We start from the raw sequence: 13353 nt of genomic DNA on the forward strand, positions 1-13353 counted from the left end.
TTTTGAAAGAGACAGTGCAAATTATGAACAAGGGTGTGATGTGTCAGAAATGCACTGTGTTTTCCACACCACTTCAAGACCATGTCAAATCAAAGTATGTTTTAACCCAAGAAACAGGAGATACCAAATATTATATGCCATATGAGCCATTATATTTGGTAATCCCTAATGGAACCAGAAGTGAAACTTGTGGAATGGTATCAAAAGTGCTCAAATATACTGTAATCGCCCATCAAATAAAAAGCCATTTCAGTTAGTTAATAACTAAAAGGTAAGCCTTGAAATGTAGGGGATACAAGCAAAAGAAATAAATGAGCCACAATATTTGGTGTCCCTGTAGAAGATGATGTTGGTAAACACAAAAAAGGGTGTGCCTTGGGGTACAAATACTGTAGTCAACAGGCCAACATAAAACTGTTTTAAATCTGATCAAGGTAAGCATTTACTCTTTAAACAAAATATTACAGCAGCATACAGGTATCCTCCACAAGAAATGAATGTGAGGGTGCATTAAAAATACCAAATGTAGATAGACCATGCCAAATAAATTAAGAACATTTAATTTCAAATGGTCAATGGCCAAAAGGCAACCATTGAATAGTAGGGGATACAAAATACTATAGCAATGTGTAATCCATAATATTTGGTATTCCTATAAAGCAGAGTGTGATGTGACAGATAAATATTCTGCTAAATTAGCCAAGTGAATAGCTTGTCATATTCTATGACAGTAAGTGTTAACACTTGGTACGTAGGTGCTACTAAATACAGCCTGTATGGGCCATTTTCTTTGGCACACTTCTAACTTAACACAACGTGGCCATATAAGCTATCTACTAATTTTGAATTTTTGCAAAATGTCAAATACTCTATGCTATAGTGCAAGGCAAGTGTGTGCTATAACCAGTGGCAACCAGACTTGCTGCCATTAAATAACGGCACCATAAGCAAACCGAATAGAGGATGCATCCAACACCAAAAACCAACAAGAGATCTAGACTAAGGATTTTTTTCTCATTGATTTTTTTTTTATTTGAAAATGTTTCCCTCAAATTCGTATGCACTTCTCTTGGCTCCTTAGAAAGTCATCTAGTACACCTGTGCTTGTAACAATGCACAGGTGTACTAGTGTACCTGTAGCTATTTTGTGTTTGACTGAGGTTTGCACTGTAGGTGCCTGGGAAGTACTGATTCTCTTCAAGTTGTTGACTAATGCACTGTTGATGCCCTCAAAGCATATTCAATGTCCTTCTCATTTAGCCACAGTACCACTTTACTTGCTATCATTTTTCAGCTATACTGTCAAACTTAAAAGAGAAACTTTTCCAGGCCCAGAATGCAACATGGTGTAATTAAAAAGTGAAGACTGCAATCTTACATGACATGCAGCTACTTGATAATTGGGTTACACTAGGAAAAAATATAATTTGCTTACATATTTTGGAACAGCCAAGAGCTAGTAGTTGGAAACAAATGTGTAAAATGGTCAGTCCTCATTAGTAAAAATCATGCCTCCATTTCCTTTATTAAGCATTAAAAAATTAGACACTTTTAAATGATTTATTCACATACATGCTGTTTTAGGTTTTTATGTCAAAAGGAAACATACAGAATTGTATACATTTGCTTTGTAGTTCTCGCCTAGGCAGCGCAAGCACTGTGAATTTTAGATCTTTTCTTTTCCAAGAGTGGGCTTAGAGCCCGCTCATTGCTTACCATTCGTTGGCTTTTTTGTCACTCTTTTGTTTGCTTTTTATTGGTAAGCTGCAGTAGGCTTCCTTTGTCTTGGCGTGTTTGTCCTTCCACTCTGGCATGGACACACTACTTGTATCCTTCCACTGATCATGTTTTTTGATCCTTACTTTTTCTTTGTGTTTAAGCACTATACTAGAGTGTGTCTTGTTCAGCTGGCTCCCTCTTGTACTTCTCCCACTTAGGGTCCCTCACTCATCCATGTTGCATACCCACACTCCCTCCTTCCATTGTTGTCCATGTTGTTGCTTGCCCTACCCATCCAACTTCTTTTTGTTGTTGCCTGTGTTTTTGCCTGCAACACCCACCTTCTCCAGTATTGAATCTTTCATAGATTTACATGCTTGTATCTTCCCCGTCGTCATGGTGGGAGTCTCACGGTAACAGAATGACCACAGCAGTAGAAGAAAAACTGCATAGCAAAATCCCATAGGGAATCATCTTATTTGGTAACCAAATCTCATCATTATGTGGTCCAAGACTCAGCCAATCGGCTGCTAGCCCTGCCCTCACACTCCCCAGCAGAGCCTTCCTGTCTCAGATTTCCAGCCCGAGTGCGAGACTAAAATACATCTAGAGAAAATGAGGTTGTGCCTGAGAAATGGGGAGGTGGGCCGGCCGCATGTGAATCTCTGAAAGATAATACTGGAGAACCATAGTGTACAGGTAAGAAACTAGTTTTTTCTCCAGTATTGAATCTTTCATAGATTCACATGCTTGTATCAGAATAGTAAGCAGTACTTATCCCAAACTGCATTTCCAGGCTAGAACCCCAATATCCGTGGGCTCTGCTCATTTGTATAGATTGTTAACATACATTGCAGTATTTGAAACATTCGTGTCAATAGACATAGATTTGTTCATTCAATCATCATCATAATAATACATGATAAATACCTTAATGAAATAGGTGCCGTAGAACTGCTTGTCCCACTGCTGCATCCTTTCTCCACGCTGCGTCCAGACAATAATGTCTAGTAAAGGTGTGCACATTCTTCCATGTCGCAGCTCTACAAATGTCTGGCAGTGGCACCCCTGCAAATAGAGCCGTAGAAGTTGCCATCTTCCTTGTGGAGTGTGCACGTACTTTAGATGGTAAAGGTTTACCAGCTTTGCTATAACACAAGGATATTGCTGACGATATCCACCTCGAGATACTCGACCTAGAAAGTGCCACCCCTTTCCTGGGACCGGCAAAGGCTACGAAAAGCTGATTTGTCTTTCTGAATGATTGGGTCTTGTCGATATATAATTTGAGACATCGTTTAATGTCTAAAGAGTGCAACGCTCTTTCTGCCGCTGTTGACGGGTCTTTAAAAAATGTAGGCAAAACTACTGGTTCATTCAGATGAAAGCTGGAAGGGACTTTAGGAATAAACTTGGGATTCGTCCTGAGAATCACTCTGTTTTGCCTGAATTGTAGGAATGGTTCTGCAATCGAGAACGCTTGAATCTCGCTGACCCTTCTTGCCGATGTGAGCGCTAACAATAACGCTGTCTTCCATGAGACAAATTGTAATTCCCCCTTATGGATTGGCTCAAAGGGCGGTTTCATTAACTGTGTAAGAACTGTATTCAGCTGCCAAGGAACAACTGGTCTTTGAACAGGAGGGAACATTCTGAAGAGCCCTCTGAGGAATTCCTTAATAACTCTTTGGGACCAAAGAGAGGGTCGGTCAGGCACTCTTGTGTACCTTGAAATCGCGGCTGGGTGTACTTTTATGGACATATGAGAGAGTCCAGATTTTGCCAATGTCAGTAGATATGGGAGAATCTGATCAGAAGAGACCCGAAATGGATGCAAGTCGTTAGATGCACACCACTGACAGAACCTTTTCCATTTCGCCGCATATGTTTTGTTTGTGGAGACTGCCCGGGATCGTGATAGAATGTCTCTGCAGTCCCGAGGGATCTTTAACAGGTGGAATTCATGCTTGTGAGGTTCCATGCTGACAAGCTGAGCGATTTCAAATTTGGATGCAGTATCTGTCCGTTGTTCATAGTTATCAGATCCTGCACTAATTGTCAAGGATAGGAACGTGGAGGATTGCCATGATCCAGCCAGTGTAAATGACTGAAAATACAATAGAGACCTGTACCCGGAGGTCTACATGTTGTTACTTCGGAACTTTCGCTTGAGAACCCGAGGAAATCTTACAAATTTGGGGGATGTCGTATTCTGTTCCATGGGAAACAAAAACTCCTGGGAAAGTCACCACTTCTTGCAAATTCAGGGGGATTTGGCCAATCAGGACAGTTCTGCCTTTACAAATTGTTGCATATTTGGTCTAGAAGTAGGGGGGAAAAAGTATAAAAGAAGAGGTATTTAGTAGAGAAAAAGTTCGGTACTGTATTTTCCATTGGTGACTGTTGGTGCGGAGCTCGAGTGGATAGCGCGATTGCCCGGTCCCTTGACTACCTGTGGGACTGTGTCGTGCTGAAAGAACTAACTTTTCCCGGACTCATTTGGGTTTTAGCCTGCGAATGACTGAACGATTTTACCAGAAGGGATTTTGATTTATGCGGGGTTGACTGGTTTCTGGAAATGGTCGCCGATGTCAAAATTTTAGGTAAATATAAGTGTATGTAAATTTATGCCAAAGATATTCACTGAAATTTCTGATTGGATTAAAATTCTGACTATGCCAAAGAACGTGAATCAATTAGATAAACCCAGCATTGATTAACTAAATGAGTCCGTGATTCTTTCAATAAGGTATTGATAAATCGAAAGGTTCCAAAGCTTTAAAGTGTTTTAGCTGGTTCTAAATCACCTTCAACCAGTCCAACTAATTGGTCCGTCGACCAAGTGGTGGAGTGACTTGATGTTAAAGTTAGGATTCTATAGGTACTAATGCATATAATCTCTATAAGGTAAATAATTTTTCTCCAATAGGTAACAAGGTACCCCCACATGTCCAGCGCTCCTTTCCTCCTGTGTGCAGATTCGAAGTGAGACGTATGAGTGTTGGTGTTATGGGCCCCACCAATGAATGCGCGTGTGAATGAGTTAGTGTGACGACGGGTCTGTGACGCAGGGAGGATATGTAAATTTGTCTTTTTCTGCTGGAGCAGTTTTTCTGTTAGCAGATTGATGGTTTTATTGCATTGGTTTGGTGATTATTGATTAATGATGATTGATATGTACTAACATTCTATGTGAGTCGCGTCGCGTTTTATGTTGTTTTTGAAGACTTCCGTGACGTAGGAAGTTGGATGCCCTGTAGGTACATGGGGAAAATGTGTGACAAGTGAAGTCGCACAACGCATTGTCTGGTTTCGAGTTGGTAACATCGTCGTGTGTTTTCATTAGGGACATTTCTGTGTGAAAGTGTGTGAGTGCAATAGCAACAGGTTCTCTCATGAAACTCTGGCTTTAATTCTCAGGAACATTGTGGTCTCCACATGTTTTATCCCCAGAGAACCGGTTAGCCTTTTTGCTTGTTAGAAGGGTAAGGTAGAGGGAAGTGCTACTTTATCGGCGAAACTGAATAATTCTGTGGTAGGGCAGAGGTAAGCGCTGCCTACTGGAAATACATAATTCTTGTGTAAATGAACAAAACTATCTCTTTGGTTTAGTGAAACAGGCAATGGTGGTGTTTTTATATCGTTACTAACAGATTTTGATTAAAGAAAACGTAAGAAAAGTTTGCCGATAAATTTTGTAAAGGAGGGGTCAGCAGAAGCAGGAGTAGTGAGAAACGCTGACATCAGAAAGACGTGGACGCACAGGATTGGTGCATTAGTGTGAGTCGCGCTAGGAGTGGAGATTTGCCAGTGTGATGTAGACACACAGGATTGGTGCGTTAGTGTGAGATGCGCTGGGATTGGACAACAGACAGAACAGTCGTAGAAAAGTGATTTGAGAAGTCTAGTGATTCAGGATTTAAGAATAAGCAAAAATGATGTACTACGATCCACCAGAGAAGGAGAAAAAGTCATGGTTTGGGAAAATTAAAAGCTTATTTAAAAAGGATAATCCAATTGTGACTAGAAAAGGACAGATACTTCCTCCACCGAAAACGCCTGCATCCTTTATGGTAGCGCAATATGGGTACCATACATGTATCTGGTTAGATAATTGGGCGAAGTATACCAAAGAAGATGTAGTCTTAGCATTTCCAGAAAGTGGTTCCTTTAGCTTAGCTGTATTAAGGAACTTAAGAGAAAGAATGATGAGGTTAGAATCAAGACCTAGACCTACCCAATTTGATGCCTTGACAGAGTGGGAAGAAGAGATGTATGAAAGGGAACGGCATCGGAGTGGAAGAAGGTATAATTACATGTTTGGTAGACCGTGCGGGCAAGAAAGTCATGATGACAGAATGAGGAGATGGCGGAGTGCAAACATGACTGATGGAATGTTTCCATTGAGAAATACTGACGAGACAAGTGGTAAAAAGTGTACAGAGAAGAGAAACAATACAGGGTCAGAAAGTCATAACTATGGTGTGAATGAGTCGGAGGATGATGTGCTAGAGGACATGTTTTATAAAAATCCTCCCACGTATCAACCAAATTCTACGTTGCTGGCGCCGAGTGCGCCAGTAAAAGAAACACTGCGGAATAAAAGTTTTGAGCAAACGCCATCAGATTTAGGGAAATATTTTCCATTTAGAGACTCTGCAATAGCACAGCCTGTCAGGATTGAAAATGAAAATTCGGCTGAACTAGCTAGAACTACTCTGGAACTCACTGAGAAAACTAGAGAGTTAACTAAAAATAGGGAAGCCGTAACTGTACCTGTAACCATAGGTCCAGTAATGCCGGTCTTTGACAAACAGAAGGATAGTGAGCATTGTTTAACAGTCCCCTACCATAATAATAAACAAATTGAGACAGAAAGAAGCAGATCCGGAGAAAATGCATGGGGAAAATTGGTAGGAACATCAGGTTTAAGTACACCTAAAAATTTGACGATGAACCAGAGTCCTGCAAGTAAGACACTGATGACTCCAGAATCAGCACCAGAGACCCCAGAAAGAAATATGGAGCGAATGAGAAATGAAACAATCCCTGTAAATCCCACTTCTAAGGAATTGAGCGATTGGTTAAGGAGTTTACAACAAAAAGATACAGAACCTCAACCTTTAGATGTGGCAAAATTAAAGATAACATTGGAGGAATTATTAGTAGGGACTATTCCAACCGAAAAATTAAAGGCATATCAGGATGAAGAGCTGATGTTTCTTTGCAAAAGTATAACTTGGAGAGCGAGGAGTTTGCATGAGAAACCTGAGGAACCAGCAAGTGAAATGGGCATAGACTTTGAGAAAATAAGATAATTGCAGAAACCATATAGAGTAGATTTTTCTGAAAAAGATATTGAGAATCAGAATACTGCAGGTAGATTGACTCAAATTAAAGAATTGATTGCCTTGTTAAGAAAATGGGGTGACGTAGGCAGGTGGAAAAGCAGGTGGTTTCGAAAGAGAGAGGACACGACAGATAAGACCTTTTTGGCATTTCCAGTAAGAGAAAAGGATACAGTAGTCACGGAATGCCCTATGAGGGAGATTCCAGGAGGAGGTTATGAACATGTTCCTTGGACTAGGCAGGACATTGTCATTTACAAACGATTTCCCCAGGCTCAGGGAAAAGCCTGTGGAGTGGTATCGCCAGGTAGAAAGGTTTGTTAAATTATCCAAAGTATTGTGGATTGATTTGAATGGTCATTTTGATATAATTGTACCAGCAGATCTATGGGCAGAATGTAAAATTACAGTAGGTTGGCCCACTCAAGAATACCCTAGGGATCCTAAAACGGGAGCACTTGATCCAGAGGTAATGAGAAAGTATGAACAGGTAATTACTTTTCTGAAAAACAAAGTACCGCCAAAAGAAACTGATTGGGTAAAAATTGACAGAACTCACCAAGAAGTTAAGGAATCTGTCCATGCCTATTATGAAAGGTTGTTGTTAGCTTTTAAACAATACAGTGGTGATGAGAAATTGAGCAAAAAGGATTTAAGTAACTTTGTATATCAATATGTTTATGGCTTAAGACCTGAAGTAAGCGAAATGATTAAACAGCATACAGTGGATTGGCAAAATAAAAAGATAGATGAAGTATTGAGATATGCAAAATATTTTAGTGATGAAATCAAGGCAAAACAATGTAAGCTGAAAGAAAAGGCCATGTGGGCACAAGTTAAAGTAGCGGAGAGACAAGAAGCTCAGCTGATTGAACAGGCAAATGGCATGGGCCAAGTGAGACAAAAACCTAATATTGGAAAAGGAAAGGGACAAATTAGCTTAGAGGAAGCAAAAAAGAAATGGCCGTGTCGTAATAGCGGAAAGTTAGGGCATTGGAAAGCAGAGTGTAAATTGCCCCCGAGTGCTAACTGCGATAATGCATCATTGAGTCCACAGGTGCAGAATGAGGTGAGTTGTCAACCACCACGACAGCAGCAGGTTGTTGCCCAACAGTGTCAGGTGCCAAAGCCACCTTTCCCACAGAGCGTAAATCCTCAGAGATACAGTAATGAGACCGGATTTTACACTGAGGAACAGGTAACAAAGCTACCGCGCGCTAGTGCTGTTTCGCAGTATTGGCTGCAGCGCGATGAGTGAGTCAGAAGAGAGTTATTGACGGTGCCCAGGAGAGGAAGGGGAGTTCGTACTTGGCGCAACTCTAGAAGTAGACCAGACAGGACCCTTTGTGGATGGAAAGGTAAATGATGAAAATATTACTTTCCTGGTAGATACCGTGCTACTCGTTCAACTGTTAGATCAGCTGGTATTAAAAATCTTCCTCTCTCGGGTGACACAATCCAAGTAGTTGGAGTCTCTAATAGACAGATAAAAACTTATCTTACTGATCCTGTAAAAGTCAAAATAGGGAAATTTACCGATATGCATCGTTTTGTTGTATGCGACACTAGCCCTGTGAATTTGCTAGGGAGAGATTTGTTGTGTAAGATGAACTGTACGATTTTCTGTACCCCTGACGGCATAGCATTTGAAACTCCTGATGAGGATGTACTGTATGGAATGACAATGGCTAATCTGGAAAGTAGTAGGTAGGGATACCACTCATCAAGCGCAAAATCCTGGTCCCAAAAGTGACAGGTCTGGCCGCAAACTGCTGGCCGCAATAACTATGGTTTTAAAAGGGGGGTGACATGTAGGTCTAGTCCCAAAAGTGACAGGTCTGGTTGCAAAAACCAGAGGTCTGAGTGTATATGTTTAAAAGTGCGCAGAAAAGTGCGTGCATGTAGGAGGGAAATGTCTGGGGATGTTTAAAACTGGGGGGTTGCAGACAGCTGGTGGTTGAACAGCTGTGGAGCAGTTCTGAGGCTACGTGGCCGTGTTGTGTTGTAGATGTGTACGCCTCTTTTAGTGGTTGTGGTTTCTTAGAATACATATAAGCCTGTGGCAAGAGCCGTGTACAGCAAGCAGACGTTTGAATACGAAAAGGTGCCCACAGCCAAAATGAAGAGATACAACCCGTTCGTGAAAAGCCCAGTGGTGGATGGTTCCCAGGCCGTTATGAATAGATATTACCGCAGCTTAACACCCCTGGTAATGGACGAGAATGCTCAACATGAAACACCTAGGGATATGGGCTGCGACGTTACTGCTTTCGGATGCCGGTTGGTCCCGGTTAAGTGCGACAGCAGTGAAAGTGAGAGCTCGTGTAGTGGCAGTGTGCTTGCTGGCCTCAGTTCAGTAGACATGGAGGAAGATGAAGAAGTTGTAGCACCTACTAACACACCAGTCTATGAAGACATGGACCTTCGTGAGAATACGGCTGCTGAGAAGGACGGTCTGCAACAGCCTGGGACAAGCGTCGAAGATGTTGGGGCCTCACAGGACATTAACGACTCGCAAGATTTCAGAGCCGCCGCAGAGGGCTGTGAAAATGCAGAGGTTAGTAGGAAAATGTTATGAACAGGTAGTTACAAAAATGATGTATTTTATTTCTTCAACTAACGTATTGTCATTCTTTCTTCTTTTGACCCCTAGAGAGCAACACCCGCTGGATGCACCTACTTCATAATGCACTATGGTAAAGAGGCTGTAGCACCTCCTAACACACCCGTCTATGAAGACATGGACCTTCAGGAGAATACGACTGCTGAGAAGGATGGTCTGCAACATCCTGGGACAAGCGCCGAAGATGATGGGTCCTCGCAGGACATTAGCAACTCGCAAGATTTCAGAGCCGCCGCAGAGGCCGGTGAAAATGCAGAGGTTAGTAGGAAAATGTTATGAGCAGCTAGTTACAAAAAATGAGGTACTTTTCTCTTCAACTAACGTATTGTCTTTCTTTCGTCTTTTGAACCTAGAGAGAAACACCAAAAAAGGCCTGCGTCAGAGTGGCGGCCAGCGTCAGAGTGGCGGCCTGCAAAAGCGAGCAATGTAATTATCAATTGTCTGTGGTGTTCAAAACAAGCTGAAAGTTCCACATGTCAAAACCGGGATGGCTGCGATAAGTGTGTATGCGGCTCTGACGCGTGTGAAAAGGAAGAGCCTGGATTGACCTACGACGACAGGCAGGCAGTTAAGGCTTTCGTCGCGTCAGTGGTACTAAACTGTGTCAAACGTGACTATTACAGCCTTTGTCAAGGTCATCAAATCAGAGTTCCTCAGCAGGCGGCGATCGAATGCTTGTGTGAATCATACAGAACAAGAACAATACGATATATTTGTACTTTGTTAGACCCTTACAAGGTGTATAAACTGCTAAGGGTTGTGTATGGGTTGTACAATGAAAAGAAATATGTCCACCCCGATATGTTGAGCATCTCGACAGTGGCACTCAATGAGATCCGATACGCCTTTGACCAGAGCTTAAAACTAACCGTTATGCAGGGAATGGACACTGCTTTCAATAGGAGGATGATATAAAGACTCATAGCAAGGCGTATGTGTAATCTGTATAAAAAAAATAGACAAGCAGGGTCTTTGGCCCCCCGAAGACTGTTTTAAAGAAGGTCTTATGTAACGTTACATGATAGCGTGTATTTAGAACAAACTAGTAGAGTGTTAAACCAAAAGGGTGACTATGTGTTAAGCCGTACTTACTATGCAGAATGTGAAAAGATATGAAACCATTGTCTATGATTTTGCTAATATTCTTTATTTTTTTAAATAAAATGTTCTTACACAACACAAGCGTCATTCATTGCATGGTGTGTAACGGCTGATAACATGCAGGGGTGCCTGTTAAGGGTGCCTGTTAAGAAAACTTTATCATGATACTAGGGGAGTTGGCAGCTTGGCGAGCGCCGAAGCTCTTTATAGAAGGGCTGTGGCTGAAAAGGAGTCGGTAAGCAGAGAAGTTGTGAAGACATGGTTATTAGGCGAGGAGGTGTTTCCACTCCATAAACCGGCCAGAAGACATTTTAAGAGACGCCCGACAATCGTTAATGCGCAAATAGATTAGCAATGGCAAGCGGACATAATAAGTCTTCAAGATATAGCAAAACATAACAACGGCTCTTGTTATATATTAACCGTCATAGATGTGTTGTCCAAGTACGCCTACGCAGAGGCGCTGCGTGATGAAAGTGGGGCTAGCGTCACAACCGCTTTTAAAGCCATCTTCGATAAGGGGCGTATTCCTCAAAAACTGCAAACAGACGCCGGAAAAGAATTCTTAAACAAGGCATTTCAGAAATTATTAAAACAGCACAGTATTCAACATTTTGTAACACACACGGAGGTAAAAGCAGCTGTTGTAGAACGGTTTAACAGAACTTTAAAGTCTAAGATGTGGAGGTATTTTACGGCCCACAACACCTACAGATAGTGGATGTTCTGCAGGCTTTAGCTGTATATAATGCCAGTTATCATAGGACCATCAAAAGGGCCCCCAAAGATGTAACACCTAGTGATTCGTTAACTGTTTGAAGAAATGTGTATGCTCGTAATTTCGATACAAAGGTGAAGAAGCCTCTTTTTTAAAAAAGTGATCACGTAAGGATTTCAAAATTGAAAGGGGTCTTCACGAAGGGTTACCAACAGACTTTTAGCGATTAAATATTTATAGTGGAAAGTGTGGAGCTTAAGGAAGGGCAGTATATTTACAGGTTAAAGGACTATGATGGGGAAACAGTGTCTGGGGGTTTTTACAAGGAAGAGTTACAAAAGGTGCCAGATGATCCGAACCGTGTATACAGGGTTGAAAAGGTTCTGAAAAGGAAAGGTAGCGGTGCTAAGAGCCAGGCATATGTCAAATGGCGGGGATGGCCTGAGAAATTTAACAGTTGGGTGTTGGCCAGATCCCTGAAGGGTGTGTGAGCTCAAAGCAGCTGATACGATGGAGACAAAGCCCTTTTATATAACCTTACCATCCAAGGGCATGTTCCACAACAATCAGATTTCTAATTACACCGTCAAATTGGTTAAGCCTGTGGACTTGAAAGGGGACTGGGAGGTTGCCCTAACAGAAATCCAGTACCCTAGAACATGGAATACATTTACAGTGGCCGAAACCAAGTTTCACATCAAGCGTGAACAGGACCCCAAGGGCATACACGTATCCTTCCCTCACGGCTACTACCCAAGCGTTTCAAGCGTTGTCGAAGCCATCAACAAATCCATAGCTGCCATAGAACCACATCCGAATATTCATCTGGTGCTAGATAACGTTAGAAGGAAGGTGTTTCTTAAATCCATAAATCGCAACACCCTGTTTAACTGCTCCGGTAAATTAAGAAGGTTTTTAGGTACAGTACAACATGTGAAAAGTCCGGTGGAACAAGATCACACGTGCCCCAATATTAATGGGGGGTTCTACATGCTCTATGTGTATGGTGATATTGTAGAGGCTCAGAGGATCGGGGATAGTTACTCGCCGCAGTTAAGATGGGTTCATGTACAGGGTGATAATACGATGGTCAACATACAATTTAACAAACTTGACTACGTCTCTGTTTCTAAAAACCATTTTGACACTATTTCAATTATGATCTACGATGATCAGTCTGAGCCGGTGGCCTTTAAATACGGGAAAGTTATTGTTAAGCTTCATTTAAGGCCTAGACATGACAGGGGATATTAAGCAGCAGGAATGGTGGTTTTGAAACCATACGGGGACCCGTCCATGTACAGAGACTATTACAGAAGTCAAGCCGGTTATGGAGGACCCCCGTACTTTCAAGGTTCACCTGTTATGTACGGGGCTGGCTTAGGAGGATTCTTTAGGAGTCTATTTAGAAGAGCTATGCCTTTCCTGAGAAGAGGCTATGAAATTGCAAAACCTCATGTGAAGACGGCCGCCACGAGCACAGGTTATGGTGGGGTCTGATACATCGGCGGTTGTAGAGCGCATGAACAAACAGCCGCAAGAAGGAGCGGGGCTGATGTATAAGCCACGCGCGAGTGTCAAAAGGAAACGTGGGGTTTCCAGACGCAGGGGCCCTCCGGTCCCCTATAAAAAAAAAAAGGAGAAGCTCTTCAAAACGCACTCAGAAAAGAAGAGCGCCAAGAAGGAAGAGAGCTGCCAAGAAGCGAAACGGCTCTAAAGTAAATATTTTTTAAAGCCTCGTAAACAGCACTATGGCCTTCGTACATTGTGGATCAGGAGAGTGCGCCAAATCAGAGTTAGACTTGTTTACTCTAAAACCCACGCAGACAAGCATCGAAACAGCT

Source organism: Triturus cristatus, chromosome 1_1, assembly GCF_964204655.1.
Source record: "Triturus cristatus chromosome 1_1, aTriCri1.1, whole genome shotgun sequence".
Taxonomy (NCBI): domain Eukaryota; kingdom Metazoa; phylum Chordata; class Amphibia; order Caudata; family Salamandridae; genus Triturus; species Triturus cristatus.